Source organism: Alligator mississippiensis, chromosome 10 (genome assembly GCF_030867095.1).
Source record: "Alligator mississippiensis isolate rAllMis1 chromosome 10, rAllMis1, whole genome shotgun sequence".
Lineage (NCBI taxonomy): Eukaryota > Metazoa > Chordata > Crocodylia > Alligatoridae > Alligator > Alligator mississippiensis.
The window spans coordinates 58,392,656-58,407,715 of record NC_081833.1 but is presented as its reverse complement, the minus strand read 5'-3'; the positions used below and the strand labels follow the sequence as shown (position 1 = coordinate 58,407,715).

The 15,060-nt window shown below is 42.3% G+C and overlaps 1 protein-coding gene across 6 annotated transcripts in view; it reads right to left on the bottom strand.

Annotated features, from left to right (window-relative positions):
* The window catches only part of LOC106738670 (uncharacterized), an 87,383-nt gene that overhangs the window by 47,847 nt on the left and 24,476 nt on the right, over nucleotides 1–15,060 (bottom strand). For all 6 annotated transcript variants that reach the window (XM_059713834.1, XM_059713835.1, XM_059713836.1 and 3 more), the window contains exon 5: nucleotides 6,384–6,468. The gene's annotated coding sequence lies outside the window, so the exon portion shown is untranslated. The remainder of the gene's footprint in view (nucleotides 1–6,383; nucleotides 6,469–15,060) is intronic.

The following is a 15,060-nucleotide window of genomic DNA, read 5'->3' as shown; positions in this document are numbered from 1 at the left end:
TGGTTCTCAAACCAATAATGCAAGAAGAAACAGCAGACAGTGAGCCCTTGGCACTGGTATTGACTTCAAGGTCAGTGGAGCACAGAAACCTATTGGTTACTGATAAAATGGCCTCTCCTCCACCCAGCTGCTTCTGGTTTTCAAGAGAACTTCTTGGAAATGTGCAGGTGTTTGATATTTTGTGGTACTTAGTTCCCTTATTGCAGCTGATAGAATAATTACTTTGTTTAAACTTTTCAATCAACTGAATTTCTTCTTCGAGTCAGGAATTGCCTTATTCAGTAACAAGGCTCAAAAAGGCAGGTTAGCAGCCTTTAACAACTCCCATTAGTTATTCATGTCTACATAGGATTCTTCTATTCTTAAATAAAAAATGGTTATTTCCATTATTATTATTCTTTTAACTCATAGGTAGTAAGGATAGCATGATTGTGTCTGTAAGTAAGTGCCATGCTGAATTTAATCATGCTATTTATTTGCTTTGAATTATCCTGTATTCATTTTTTTCCTGTACTCTTAGGCATCGATAAAGTGGCTCTTACTATTACAGTAAATTAAATGCACTTTAAAAGATTATCTCTTACATTTGTCATAACAAGAATTTACATTGATGTTTTTCTCTCTCTTTAAGTGGGTATAAAGAACTCATATACATTTTCTAATTTATTGTGTAGTATTTATTACATGCAGAGGGGTTTCTTCTCTAATCACAACTCATTAAAATCACAAATTATTCACAATAACCCATGGTGAAAGACCCATCGTGTCGGGGGGGAGGGCGGGGAAGGGAGAGAAATTCCAACAATTTGGGGTTAAGGAATTAAACTTGTTTCATTGCTTTTCCTACAAGAAATGCACCTTCCCTGCAAAAAAGTATTTTAAAATGGAAAACTATTGAACATAATAAGAAAGAAATATAAAAAGCTTGACAGGAATGAGAGAGCTGTATGAAAACAAGCTGCACGCGTGAGAAAGAAAGGGAAAATGCATAGTACCTCTTCAAAAACCTACAATAGGTGAGAAAGCAGAACTGGGATTTAGTACAAAAGGAAAGGTAAATTCCTTCAACCCTTTATTCATTCCAAGTTGACTATTCATATTTATACCTTACTGCCAGCTGTAAGCAAAAGGTATGTTTTGGGGTTCACAAATGCCTCTATAACCTCACGTCATAGTGCCTAACGGCTATCACATAATTATCCTATAACCTGAAGTAGGCAGCCTCCTAATACAACATACATACTGTACATGAACGTTCTTCATACAACTTTACATAAAGGGCTATTTGAATCTTAGTTGTTAAATATTGCATTCAGCTTGCCAGTTATCTGCCTTTTTTTTTTTTGCTTTAGATATGTGGCATTTTCCACATGTTTAGCAGTGAAGCAGACATTTGTTTGGACTATATGCCTCTGTGTACTTTTTTAATGTAATAAAATTGACAGATGACTTCTTTTTGCAACAGGTTTGGTAGAAGAAAATGTTTTTTTTCTTGATGGCTGTTTAGACAGCAGTCTTAAAAAATGACTAGTCACTAAAATTCCTCATGCTCATTTCATATTGTGTTGATTCATATTAAATTCATGACAACAAAAAAGCAACTTGAGGCACTTTTGGAAATGACCACTCTTTAGTGCTTCTCTCCTCCAGGCTTGATAGGCCCAGAGTCCATAAAGCTGCCTGCTGTCTTGTGTCATGAAAAGAAACAGCTTTGCCTGGGAATGCCATTACTGTGTAATGAGGCATGCAGCAAAATATACCTTCAGCAGCCACTTGATGAAGGCTTGCTGACACACCAGACCAGACAGAAATGTTTTTTTGTGTGTTCTTCCTTATTTTGTCCATCAATCACATCATTAGTCAAAGCAGACAGCCTTGTCAGCTGGGCACAGATGCGGACTGGCAGGCGATCAGTGGACAGGTGTTAGAGCTTTCCCAAAACAAGATCTTGAAATGAGAAAAGGAGTGAAGACCTTGTTTCAAGGGCTGGAATGTCAATAAAAAAAACAGACCAGGAGGGGAAAAGTTCAGAGGGGGTGCTCAGAGCAACCATGCAGATACTTTGGGGAAAGTTAAAGGAACCTGCCACTTTTTATTACATTTTAATTTCTGTCCACATTAGTGGATGTCTATGCATTGCAATGATGTCCAACAAGCCCTGGTTTGAATATAGTCTAAAGGACATTATGTAAACAGTACTGTACTTCAGTTTCATTAGGAAAATCCTCCATGGCACATGGATTTATTTGTCCGAGGTTTCTGTCATTAAGCTGAGACACTAATACCCATGACGAGCATATATTCTTTCAGTCTGACGTGTAAAATGGCAGAGAGCTACACGAGGGATCTCATTTTCATTATAAGAACCAAAAACATAAACACAGTGAGATACATCCCAACTGTCCCTGATTATAAGCAATGCTAATCATGTAAAGTGAAATCTTGCACTCATCAGTCCTCACTCAGGCAAACCCCCCACCAACTTTGATGGGAGCCTAGCCTGAGTAATGAGCTAGACCTGTGAGCCCTGCTTTATGAGCATCTGGCACTGAGGTCCATGTCTATTTCCCTTAGCCAGCATCTCTGATATAAATAACACTGTCACAACAACAGGGGGAGAATCGCAGGTTTGTCTGCGATGGAGTTAGATTTGAACCAGAGCTTTCTCCAGTTTCCTCCACAAACTCTGTACTTTCCTAGGCTTTGCAACGTAGCCTGGACACTGTTCCAGGAGCTACCAGGGGACTGGACCATGGCATGTCCTAATCTCATTGCAACTAAAGAAAACAAATCTGTTTAATTTCCCTGCCTCTTTACTAGCATCCATCCAGCTCTCACCAGCATCCCTGGAACTGCACATCTGATAATTCTTTGGTTCTGGGCTGAATTGGAATTGAGGCTGCAGCATAAAAGGGCTGCTCTAGCTGTCATGGCCCTTGGGTTAGTAAGATTAAGGCATACTAGTCCAAAATGCAGTGATGTGACTAGCACTGTTTCTGGCTGCCATTGAATCTAAGGCCTTAATGGCCTTGCACCCCCTTTCACAGCTGGCTCAAATGGATGCAGCCTTTGGCCAAGCCTAGAACAAGGCATGAACTCAAGACTCTGGATGCACAGCAAGATACTTTAACTATTCTGCCCCTGGGCTCGTTCCATCCCTTATAACAATTGGTTTATATTGCCAAAAAGCCATTTTTTAAAATGTTTGTTGTGTGCCTTTACTTGAAATGGGGACTTAAGCGTCCACCCTCTTCGCTGCATGAGCTCCACCAAAGCCTAAGTCAACCGAGATCCACTCATGTCTTGTAATAGCTCAGTCAGAATTTTCTGTGTTCTGTTTCTTCCAGCCACAACAGTCAGTTCTGTAAACTGAAGTTCTCTCATAATGCTTTTGTGCAAATGCTTACAGCAAAGGGTGTTTCATTTCCTTCCCATCCTCCTGGTCTGCTGTTTCATCTGCGATTGCACTCTCAAACTTTGAATTGTAGATGGCTTTAATAAATTAGGTCATTATTTCCTGACCAAGAAACCTAATTAACTGTTTTTGAACAGCTTTGCCTGCATAGCATGCACTTTTGAACTATATTTTGTATGATTCTCAAACTCCTCATCACCAAATACAGCATGAATCTCATACAACATACTGCTCTTTTGTGCCATGTCATTCTACAATGACATGGACAAAATGATGCTCCTCAGGGTCAAGAGCAAGATCTGCAGATATAATTTTATGCACAAGCTGCTTCTCTCAGTCGCATTCTGACTCATCTGGTCAAACTAAATGCAAATAATTCTCCAGCTCCTTTGATAGCAAATTTCCCATTAACATTAAAAGGTTCAACATATTTAGTACCCTCCCCTCTTTGAAATGGCATGCCCATTCTGCATTCATTTGTTAATCTTTCTGTGGCTAGATCTGAAAACATATCCATCACTTTTAAATATTTCTTTACTTATATCCCCAGCTTGGCAAACCATGATTGTGTTGCTGTTGTCCAAGAAAGATCAACACAGTGTCTTGCCTCCATTGAAGTCAATGATAAAACTTGATGGATTTTAATGGGACAGGATCATATCCCCAGTCCCTCTGTTAATTTCCATCACCCTATGTTCCCAAGACACATAGGAATTGGTCACCTTTTGTCTTACTGATCAGCTGTGCCCTGCTGGCCCCACAGTCTCCTCCTGGCACTGAAAGGGGGAGATCACCCACTGATGCTGCTGCCCCTAGCCCTGCCCAGCTTTCCACACAGCTGCTTCCCATGGCTGGAGCCCTTGGGTCAACAGGATGGGGAGGTTGCTGGGACCCATCACTCCATGCAGCCAATCTCTGCAGCTCCTGGATGGATCAGGGCACAAATGGTCTTGGGGTCTCCAGAGCCCCCAGGTCAGCCAGGGACAGCAGTGGTCGTGGGTGGGTTGCCCCTTCCTTACCTTTTTCCCATTTGGTATCCCTGGGTGTCCTACCCCAGCCAGGCCTCATACACAGCAAGGGACTAGGCTTTCAGGGGCACAGGGAAATAGGCATGTGACCTTCACTGTGGAAGAGGAGTGCAAACATACCACTGTACCCTCTGGAGCCAACCCTGTGTGGCTTCAGTGCTGAAAGAAATAGTGGTGGGATAATCTCACTGCTGAAATAGAAGATGAGGCTGGTAGAGACCGCACTGTTTAGATACTGATTCTACACAGTGCATGGATGGGCCACACAGTCTGCTTCTGAATTTCAGTTGCTCGTTATGCTGTTGGAGGAGGAGACACATTGCTGTGTAAGGTGAAGAATACAAATTCGCCTGACTGGAATGGAACTAATATTATTTTCCACCCTGAATAAAAAATATCTTGCCAAATTATGTCTTTCCCAAGCAAAAATTCTTGCTAGAAAACTACAGCTTGCCTGTTTCAAAAACAAATCACAACAGATGCTGGAATCCTGCCTGCTCAGACAAACCAAGTAGGTTTCACAAGGACCTGAAAAAATGGATCCAGAGTCTTGCAAGAAGAAAAGTGACTCTGGAGCTCAAAATGCAGGAAGCCCTGAAAGGGCCAAACTGTCCAGGGAAGGATGCTAGCTTAAACTGTAGTTTAGGTTCACATTTATTCCTTTCCTACATTCAGATGAAAGGCAAAGCCCTGAAATGAGATGGTTTGCACCAAAACCAGCATATGCCATCTGCCAGGGGAGCTGGACCCACCAAATAGCATCCCCAGTTTCCTACTTTATTTTGCAGGCTGAGTCTGCCAAGCAGCATCACATTTCAAATAAAAAAAAAAACAGCCTGAAAACTAGGGCAGACCAAAACTTCAGTACCAATATGGCTTGCAGCAGTGACATAACACTGAGTGCCTGGGGCATCCCTGGGGCAAGGATATGGGACAGAAGAGAAAAATGGGGGTGGGGGAATAGGGTTCTGAGGCTGGAGGTGGAAAGCACAGGTCCTGTGGGGGGGGGGGGCAGGGTGGCATGAGTTCAAGAGTAGTGGCAAGGGGGCAACAGCCTTGTGGACACAAGGGACTTCTAAACAGTGGAGGCTGAGATGCTCTGTCTGCCCCTGCCAGGAACTGATTTTAAGTTTCTGGACCAGTAGCACTGCAGAGGTGTGGACTCCACAGGGTTGGAGGGCAATTCTGGCACCCCTCCTAACCTGGCACCTGGGATGGGTGCCCCTCTCGCCCACCCCTAGTTACGCTATCAGTTTCAGGAAAGACATAGTCTGAAAGAGAAGTGTCCTTCAGCCTGAAAGCAAGAGCAGCCACTAAGTAAGCAGATAAGCAGGACTGGGTTAAGATAGGTTCTGTTCTTTCTTTCGTCTGCTGCCTTTGTGGGTTTTACCCCTACAATTCTTTGTGAGCATTGTTCATTCCCTCTATGTCCTTCTTCTCCTTGTGGTCCTCCTGCTCCTCCCTACCTTTCACTTACCTCCTGATCCATTGGCCTGTTTTCCCTTCCAGTTTGGTCCTGGCTCCCACTTGCTTCTCTACCTCTCAGGCCTTCTCCTCCCCTTCCCTTCCCTTCCCTCCCCTTCCCCTCCCCTCCCCTCCAGGTTTTGTCCACTCCATGTCACCCCATCATTCAGCCTCGCTCTAGTTTTTCTATCTAGGTTTCTCTTCACTACTAGTTACACCACTTATTAAAATTAAATGATAAAAATATATTAAGCAAGCAATGCTCTCACCATTAAATGTGTTAAATTCATCACATAACTTGGAAGGAACCTGATCTCTTATTCATTTCTTTCCGGTTACTTCAGGCCCTTGCTTCAAGTTCTCAGGTCTGTTTGCTCTCTGGGTATTTTGGAGTCCTTGAGGCATTGCTACTCAATCAGCTAGGCAGTTAAGGCCAAGAGGAGATCAAATGAGCCATCCATTTATCTTACACCTACTCTCTCTGGGTCTCAGCATATCCCATGGGTTTCTTCTTCTCATGCCTCCTGGGATTGGAACAGGCTCATGTCACTCTGCAACTCCCTGCCTGCAAAATAAATTTAACAAATTTGACATTTAAGTTGTCCTCTAGATTCAGGGATCCATTCCTAGGGCAGACCTGGATCTTTGGTACTGTTAAAGAGGCAACAAATGGGCTGGAAAGTGACCTGAGGGGAGCACTCTGGTCCAAGATTTGCCCCTGTTGCTACATAATCACTTAACATGTGGAGCAAGACTTGTAACTGCCACACCAAGCCTAGAGTCTACCCATGCCTGCTTCTTTAAGGTCCATACATCAATATGGCTAGTTAGGGGACTTCCCAGAAATAGTAAAAATTTGTCAGAGTTTGGGCTACCCATGGAGTTAAGGTCTGAGCAGAGATCAAGAGCAGGAGAGGATCAAATCAATTATATTCAGAGTGATTAGGCCATTGAGGCAGATTCACACCTGTTGTTTCAGGCTTTGTGTCTACAACAGAGCTTGAAACAATAAATTATGCAGTTTTATTCTGCACATGGGCTGCCTTTGGGAGATTTACTTCACAAACCTGAGGGCTCAAAACTTAGTTTTCTATTTCAGGCAAACATTTAAACCCAAATATATTTACCAAGCCAATCCAAAACACTGGTAATAGGTCCACAGCCAAGTACTGATAGCAAGTGAGGAGAATTAGTTAACATCTCCTCACACAACACAAAATATGGCCCTACGCATAGCTCATATTTAGCATAGTGCAATTACTCTGCAAAGATACAGTACCTTGTGAAATATCAAGGTAACCTGAATCTTAACGTGTGTCACCACTGTCTTTGGTCACTTATTTTAGAAACTATTAAAAAAAATAAGATTCATTCCACTTCAATAAATAACAGGCAGGAAGGGGGAAAAAAGAAAGAAAGAGAAATTAGGATCACCAAAAGGTCAGGTGCCTTTATACAACACAAGGGAAAAGGAACAGACTCTCAGATCTTTCCAAGAGCTGACCTTTCTAAAGATGTGCTCAGCATGAAGGGGGCAATACCTGATACAGATCCACACTTCTACCTTTAAATAAGAATTAATGCCAGGGAGATTTCTCTTGAGATATCATTAATCTAACCAACCATTGGAGGTCACTATTGCACTAAGTAGGTGTAGGTGGAATACACTCAGGTAGGCAAAGAAAATAATAGGCCTAAAGGAATGAGTAGCAATGAATATCTAAGCATTATGAATAATCTAGCCCTTTTTGTGGCGGGTGAAGTAAAATGCATTAGTAAATAAGGTTCATTAATTATGTAAATTATAAGTTGATTAGGGGCCAGTAGGGCTTTCATAAGGAAGCACAAACACCAGACAGAACTTACAGAAGGCATACAGAGATTAGTAATGTGTAATAGAGTAAAGAAAAAATAGGTTTGCCAACCACTCCCTGCATACACCAGAAGGAAATGTGCAGGCAAGATGTCCCAGCCCTTCCCACATTGGTGGAAATGCTTGAAGAAAAGGGAAATGTCCTGGAGTCTATTAGGAGGGGAAGGGAAGAAGGATGATTTAATGGATAGTGGCTCTTAGACTCTGGTAACCTCTGTTTTATTCCTAGCTCTGCCACAAACTCTTTTTGTGCTCTTGGGCAAGTAACTCAATCTATGTTATGCCTCAGTTCTATAAGATGGACATTATTTTGGGGGGCTAGGAGAATCAAATACATTAATGACTGCAGGTGGCCAGATTCAGTGATAATGAAGGCTATGTAAACACCTGACTAGATAGATTAGCTTTTCTTACAATACTGGTTAATTTTGCCAAGTTCACACACTGCTTGGAATTTTCAAGTAAACCTGGAAACCAAGGCAGCCCCCCCAGGGACTGCTACTTCAACTGCCAGCTTGAGTTCATCAGAGCTGCAACACAAACCCAGCCCTAGCTGTTAAGTACAACACCTGGTCAGATCATCCTATATAGTAGCATAGACATTACACACCAATATGGCACTTCATCTTTATCCCTCCAGTGGCAGCATGCAAAAATCATATGACATATCCCCTCGCTGCTGCAGTCTGGATCCTGTCTCTGCAGCATTATCATCGATCTTTTGTTCTACATTAGGCTCCTAGGCAGCCCATTGGGGCCGATTTGTCAATAATTTCAAAGGTTATTCAAACGTTCAAGCTTTATTGTGATTCTTAATGGATCATCTCCATAGAGCAATTTAGAAGTGTAGAAGAGAGGAAGGTTATATAGCAACACTGAAGAGTCGGTACCAAGCTGGTGACAGTGCCACTATAATGTTGAATCTTGCCACCATTACACCTTAAATACAAGAGAAAAATTGCACTTGGTCTATGAGTACTTTGTATGTAGTTTCAAACAGGTCATCTATATAAATTATGATGCAGAAAGAGGGGGGAAACTGGATTAATAAGAATCAACAGTGCAAGCAACTGGCATCAGATGTCAATGCCATATTGGAATTCACCAGAATGGGATTTCTGGTAGCCTTAGAAACTAGAGCACTGATCAGTCTCACTCGGATCTGCCTATTCAAAGGAATATGTGGGTCCAGAAAAAGCCCAGCACAGACAAACTGTCATTTAGTATGATTTTTCTTGAATCACAGAGGCAATGTTCATGAGTTGGTGATCATCAAGTGGGTGCATCACCTCAACAGGTTTCCTTTCTAAAGCTTAAAGAATTAAAGCATATCGACAAGTAAAGCCCGTATAAAAAAAGTAAACCTATTGGGCCTGATGTAGCCCTTACTTAAGCAACTGTAATCACAAGCAACTTCAATAAAGACAATGGCATTAATTCAGTGTTACTGATAGGCAACTGGGACCCAGGCAGGCAAAAACTAGAGCATTTGTTAAGACAAAATACACCTAGTTGGGCATGGGCTGAAGGAGGGCCAGAGCAAATTCATGGTTGAGGAAAGTAGAGAAGAAAGTAGAAGATAAAAGTAAATGATGAAATCCTGGCCCCACAGAAGTCAATGGGAGATTTGCCATTGGGTGAAATCTTCACAAAAATTTCCGTTGACATTGGATTTCACCCAAAGTATCAGCATCACTTTTAAAATTTATTAGCTGCTCTTCCTTTAAAGTCAGCAGGGCTATGCAATCAGGTGAGTGCTGCCAACATAATAAGTATGTTGGGAGGCACCACAGGCTCTGCCCGAATACAAAGATTAACCTTAGAACTCATTTGCTTAGGTGCTTTTGCTAACATATATGTGAATATAATGAATCCAAAGAACGGGGGGGGGGGGGGGGGGGGGGAACTATCAGAAAGTTTTCTTAATCTATCAAGTAGCAATGATTTCTTAATCAATCAAGTGTACATCGGTGCACTTCTTTAAAAAATAAGGACTTCTGAAACAGAATAGCTGAACAGTTTTCATAATTAGAGCTTATATACACATTTCATTACATCTATCCTTAAACTGTAAGTCCAAAAATAGTGGTGTTACCACTCTGAAAGTATTTATTGTGCACTAGAACCTTGATAATTCTCACTTTTCTAATGTGCAAACCCAGTAATTTTAATAGAAAAAATGGCAATCTCCCACTGCTCAGTAAAGATTTAGTAGCAGAGTGTCAAAGCAAGGTTTGTATCATGGAGTCTTCACTATTACAACATACATTACAATAACTACTAATAGAGGGCTCAAGTAGGCAAATCACATTTATGTTCTTTACACAAAACATCCTTTCAATTGAATTTTTACCCAAAGAATGGGCTGCTTACATAAGTAAAATATCATGATAAAGGAATCAAAATGAAATTTAAATAATTGAAAATAAATGGATCACAATATGGGAACAAGGTATGCCTTGTAATTCATACCCTCTGATATTTTTGTGCTCTAAATAAAGCTGAGTGGAAAATGTTTTCCCCACCCTGTAAAAATCTGAGGTGACTATTTCTGAGATCTCAACTCTTCATCATGATTTGAAAAGGAAAAATATTAATGTAACAAACCTCTGAACAACAGCAATTCAGATCAAGTGACATTTAATTTCTACTTTTTAAAATTGCTTTATTTCAATTTCAACTATTTTAAATGCTCCTATCATTAACTTGAATTTCTAAACAAAAAGCAATTTCAAATAGAAAACCAGACCTATTTATTTAAAAAAATAATCAAAGCAATAAAAATCTTATATTTTTTTCCCAAAATTTCAGTGTCAAAATAACTGGTGAAATACACCCTTTCTTGTGAACAGTTTTGGTTTTGATAAATCAGCATTTTCTGATGAAAAATTGTGCATCAGCAAATTCCCAATCTGTTCTACATCTTCAGTACTAGTTATAGCATGCTACAACATATAGCCTACCTTTCCCATCATTATGGAAATTCAGTGATATTCTACTGTAGTTAAACATTTTCAGGCTATTTTTTTGGAAGGTGAACCATGTAGACATGGCTGTTGGATTGGCCAGCTATTATTACGCAGTACTGTGTCATCGTTCTTGGAAGCAGAACACGTGAAGACGTAAAACATAATTGTTCCCCTTACACAGGTTGAAGAGTAGGTTCTCCATCCTACCTTTGTAATTCTGATTCCTCCTGTCCAGAAGGACATAAAGTTTACCAGAAGTACATGAATGGGAGTAACATAGAAAACTCCCTTTTGTTCTTATTGCCAGTATTGTTTTATCTTTGCTTGTTTTTAAATTACAGTAGCAATATAGTCAACGTGAGTGTATTTGGACATTTAAGGGCTTTAAAAACACCAGGCCAGTGAAGTGAGATATATACTGGAAGATAATATGAGCTACACTGTAATTATCACCATTTCCAGAAACACTGCTATGTAGTTACTACATAGCACAGTAACTACGCAAATGACTTATATCCTCCACCCTCCAGTACTTAGTAGAAGGCTAGAACACCTACAAGAACAATGCACTACCTATAACTCTCAACATATCTTGTACTATTAGTAAAAACTTTTTAAAATTCATACTTGATAAAGTAATAAACTTGTTTGATGTATAAGACCCCACATACCAAATGGTGAAATACAGGGAGAGTTGTTAAAAGAATAAACCTGTTGAATAAATCTGCTATGCAAAAATTTATCTCAATGTTATATATAATGAAACCCTTCTTAAACCAAAACCTGATAAAACAATAAACCTGTTCAATGATAAAATTTGCTGCACTCTAGGGCTATACTTCTCTGCTGTATTTGGGGCTGCCAGACACATCTCAACCTGTTTAATCTCAGCAGTCCTGTTTTTAGACCAATTTTTGCTATTCTGTTTCTATCATCTCCACACCTGTAAAATAAAAGGATGCCCCATAGTCCAAGTGTATGCCAATATCTGTCACTAGTATTTTAATAAATAAACTTTCTACTCTCTTTCTCTCAAGTAGACATGCATCTCTGTGCTTGAATAACACTGCCCATCATCCAGGTATGTGGGCAAAGGGTAATATAGTAGAGGTATATAGCAGATCCTTTGACCCAGGGGTCCTGGAGTATACACACTGGAATTTTTATCCCATCTAGATTGCTGATGGTACATCCATACAAACATTATTTCAGCAGTGATATCCCATTAGAACACACCAAGATGGGTATGGCTGTTTTGTTTCACTGTTCATTTATTCTTGGGGAGGAGGGATGAGGATTGTTTGTTTGTCTTGAAGAGGCAACCACCAAACATTCTGCAAAATTTAATTCAGGAAGCTAGTTTTACTCAAGAGAGTACTGGAGCTATTGCAGAAGCAAAAGTTACCAGGATTTGAACCACATCTGCTGATGTGATTGCAGTGCTGCTGGCCATTATCTTCGAAAACCTGTGACTGGGAGAGGTCCTGGGTGATTGGAAAAGGGCAAACATAGCACCCATCTTTAAAAAAGGGACAAAGGAGGATCCAGGGAACTACAATTGGTCAGCCTCACCTCAATCCTTGGAAAAATCATGGAGCAGGTCTTCAAGGAATCCATTTCTAAAGCACTTGGAAGAAAAGGTGGTGATTAGGAACAGTCAGCATGGATTCACCAAGGGCAAGTCATGCCTGAGCAACCTGATTGCTTTCTGTGATGAGGCGGCTGGCTCTGTAGATGTGAGGAGTGCAATGGATGTGATATATCTTGATTTCAGCAAGGCTTCTGATATGGTCTCCTACAACATTCTTGCAGGCAAGCTAAGGAAGCATAGGTTGGATGAACAGACTGTAAGTCAGAAAGAAAACTGGCTGGATTGTCAGGCTTAGAGGGTAGTGATCAATGGCTCGATATCTAGTTGGCTAATGTTATCAAGTGGAGTGCCCCAGGGGTTGGTTCTGGGGACAGTTTTGTGCAATATCTTCATCAACCACCTGGAAGATCGAATGGAGTGCACTGTCAGTAAGTTTGCAGATGACACCAAGCTGGGGGAGTAGTAGATACACTGGAGGATAGGGCTAGGATTCAGAGACCTCGACAAATTGGAATCACATTTCAAAATAAATCTCATGAGGTTCAATAAGGAGAAGTGAAACTTCCCACACTTGTAGGGATCATATTAGAAAAGATAAGGTAGTGACTGACCTAAAATTAGCAACAGGAATCAAAGACAACAAGAAGTCCTTCTTTAGATATGTAGGGAACAGGAGGAAAACAAATGGGAGTGTGGGGCCACTGCTCAACAACTCAAGACAGCTGATTACTAGCACTCAGGAGAAAGCTGAACTCCTGAATGACTACTTTGCTTTGGTCTTTCGCTGGGCCAAGGGGAAAATCATGCCAGATGGGGTACAGAATGAGTGGGTAGAAATGACCGCCTTCCTGCTATTGCTGTAGAACTGGTGTGTGATCAATTAAAAAAATTAGACATGTAAATCAGCAGGACCAGATGAACTTCATCTGAGAGTGCTGAAGGAGATATCTGAAGTCATCACAGAACCCCTGGTGAAGCTCTTCCAAAACTCATGGCACTCTAGAGAGGTCCCTGAGGACTGGAAGAAGGCCAATGTTGTGCCCATCTTCAAGAAGGGGAGACGGGAGGGCCCAGGCAACTAAAGGACAATTAGCCCAAATTCTATCCCAGGGAAAATCCTGGGAAAATTCATTAAGGAGTCTATGTGCAATAGGCTTGCAGAAGGTAGGATTGTGAATGGCAGCCAGCATTGCTTTGTCATGGGTAGGTCTTGTCTTACCAACCTCATCTCCTTTTATCAGCAGGTAACCCACCACCTGGATAAGAGAAAAGAGGTTGACATTGTATACCTTGACTTCCAAAAAGCTTTTAATCTGTTATCCCATGGTGTTTTCACAAGAAAATTGAAGGACTGCAGGCTTAACTGTGAGACAGTAAGGTGGGTAGGAGGCTGGATGTGGGGTGGGATGCAGAGAGTTCTAACGAACAGATCTGTGTTGTCTTGGCAAGAAGTGGCCAGTAGTGTCTTGCAGGGGTCAGTAATTGGTCCAGTACTATTCAATATCTTCATCAATTATTTGGATGTGGGAGTGAAAAGCTCACTGACCAGTTCACAGATGACACCAAATTATGGGGAAGCATCATCACTACGGCTGTGCAAAGCTTCAGGTGAAGCTTGGGCAAAGATTTGATTTGGAGATTTGGCCTGATTCGGTGGCCGAATCTTTGAATCCGAATCAGATCAGGGGGCCAATTAAAAGGTCCGAATCAAATCAAAGCTCTCCAAATCTTCAGAAAAGATTTGGAGAGCTTTCATTATTCGGGCTGTCTCTGGTGACTGCAGCAGGGAGCTGCAACTGACTTTGAGCTGGAAAGTACTAGGGGCAGGTGAGGGAGGCTGGGGAGGGGGGAGGGTACCATGGGGGGGACCCCTGATGGCCCCCATCCCCTGCCTGCTCCCCCAATTCCCCTGACCTCTACCCCCTCCCCCAGCTCCCCCATGGTGCCCCACCCGCTCCAGCTCCCAGCCCTTTAAAAAAATGCCCCAGTGCTCACCGGGTGCCTCCAGGCAGGGGGGGCGATCCCTGCTGCCCCCCCACTGCCCCACACTGCATGGGGGACTCTGCATGAGCCCCCAACCCCCCCAGTCCCCAGCCCTACCTCAATGGCTGCCTTGCCCACTGCAGCTCCGGCCTTTTAAGAAAAAAAAAAAAACAGTGGAGAAAAGACCTGGGACTCACCACTCCTGCAGCATCCTTGGGGCTTCAGGGGGCTTGTGCAGAGTCCCCCCACACAGTGTGGGGCAATGGGGGCAGTAGGGATCACTCCCCGCCAGCAGAAGCGGTGAGTCTGGGGTTTTTTCATTTTTTTCTTAAAGGGACAGATCCGCGGCAGGTGGGGCAGCCATGGGGGGGGAGGGGCTGGGGCAGCAGAAGGGGGGTCAGGGGGCTCATGCAGAGTCCCCCATGCAGTGTGGGTCAGTGGGGAGCAGCAGAGATTGCCCTTCCCTGGCAGCACCTGTTGAGTCAGGGCTTTTTTTAACAAGTGCTCGGAGCTGGGGCGGGTGAGGCAGCCTTTGCCGGGCTGGGAGAGATAGGCCTGGCTGATTCAGAGATTCAGCAGGAGCTGAATCTCCAAATCAGATTCGGCTGAATTGATTCAGGACACTGATTTGAACCACTGAATCAAATCACTATCCCCCGAATCAGCCGAATCCGAATCCGAAGCAAATACTAATCACTTTGCACAGGCCTAGTGGTCATGCTTGAAGATAGGCTGCG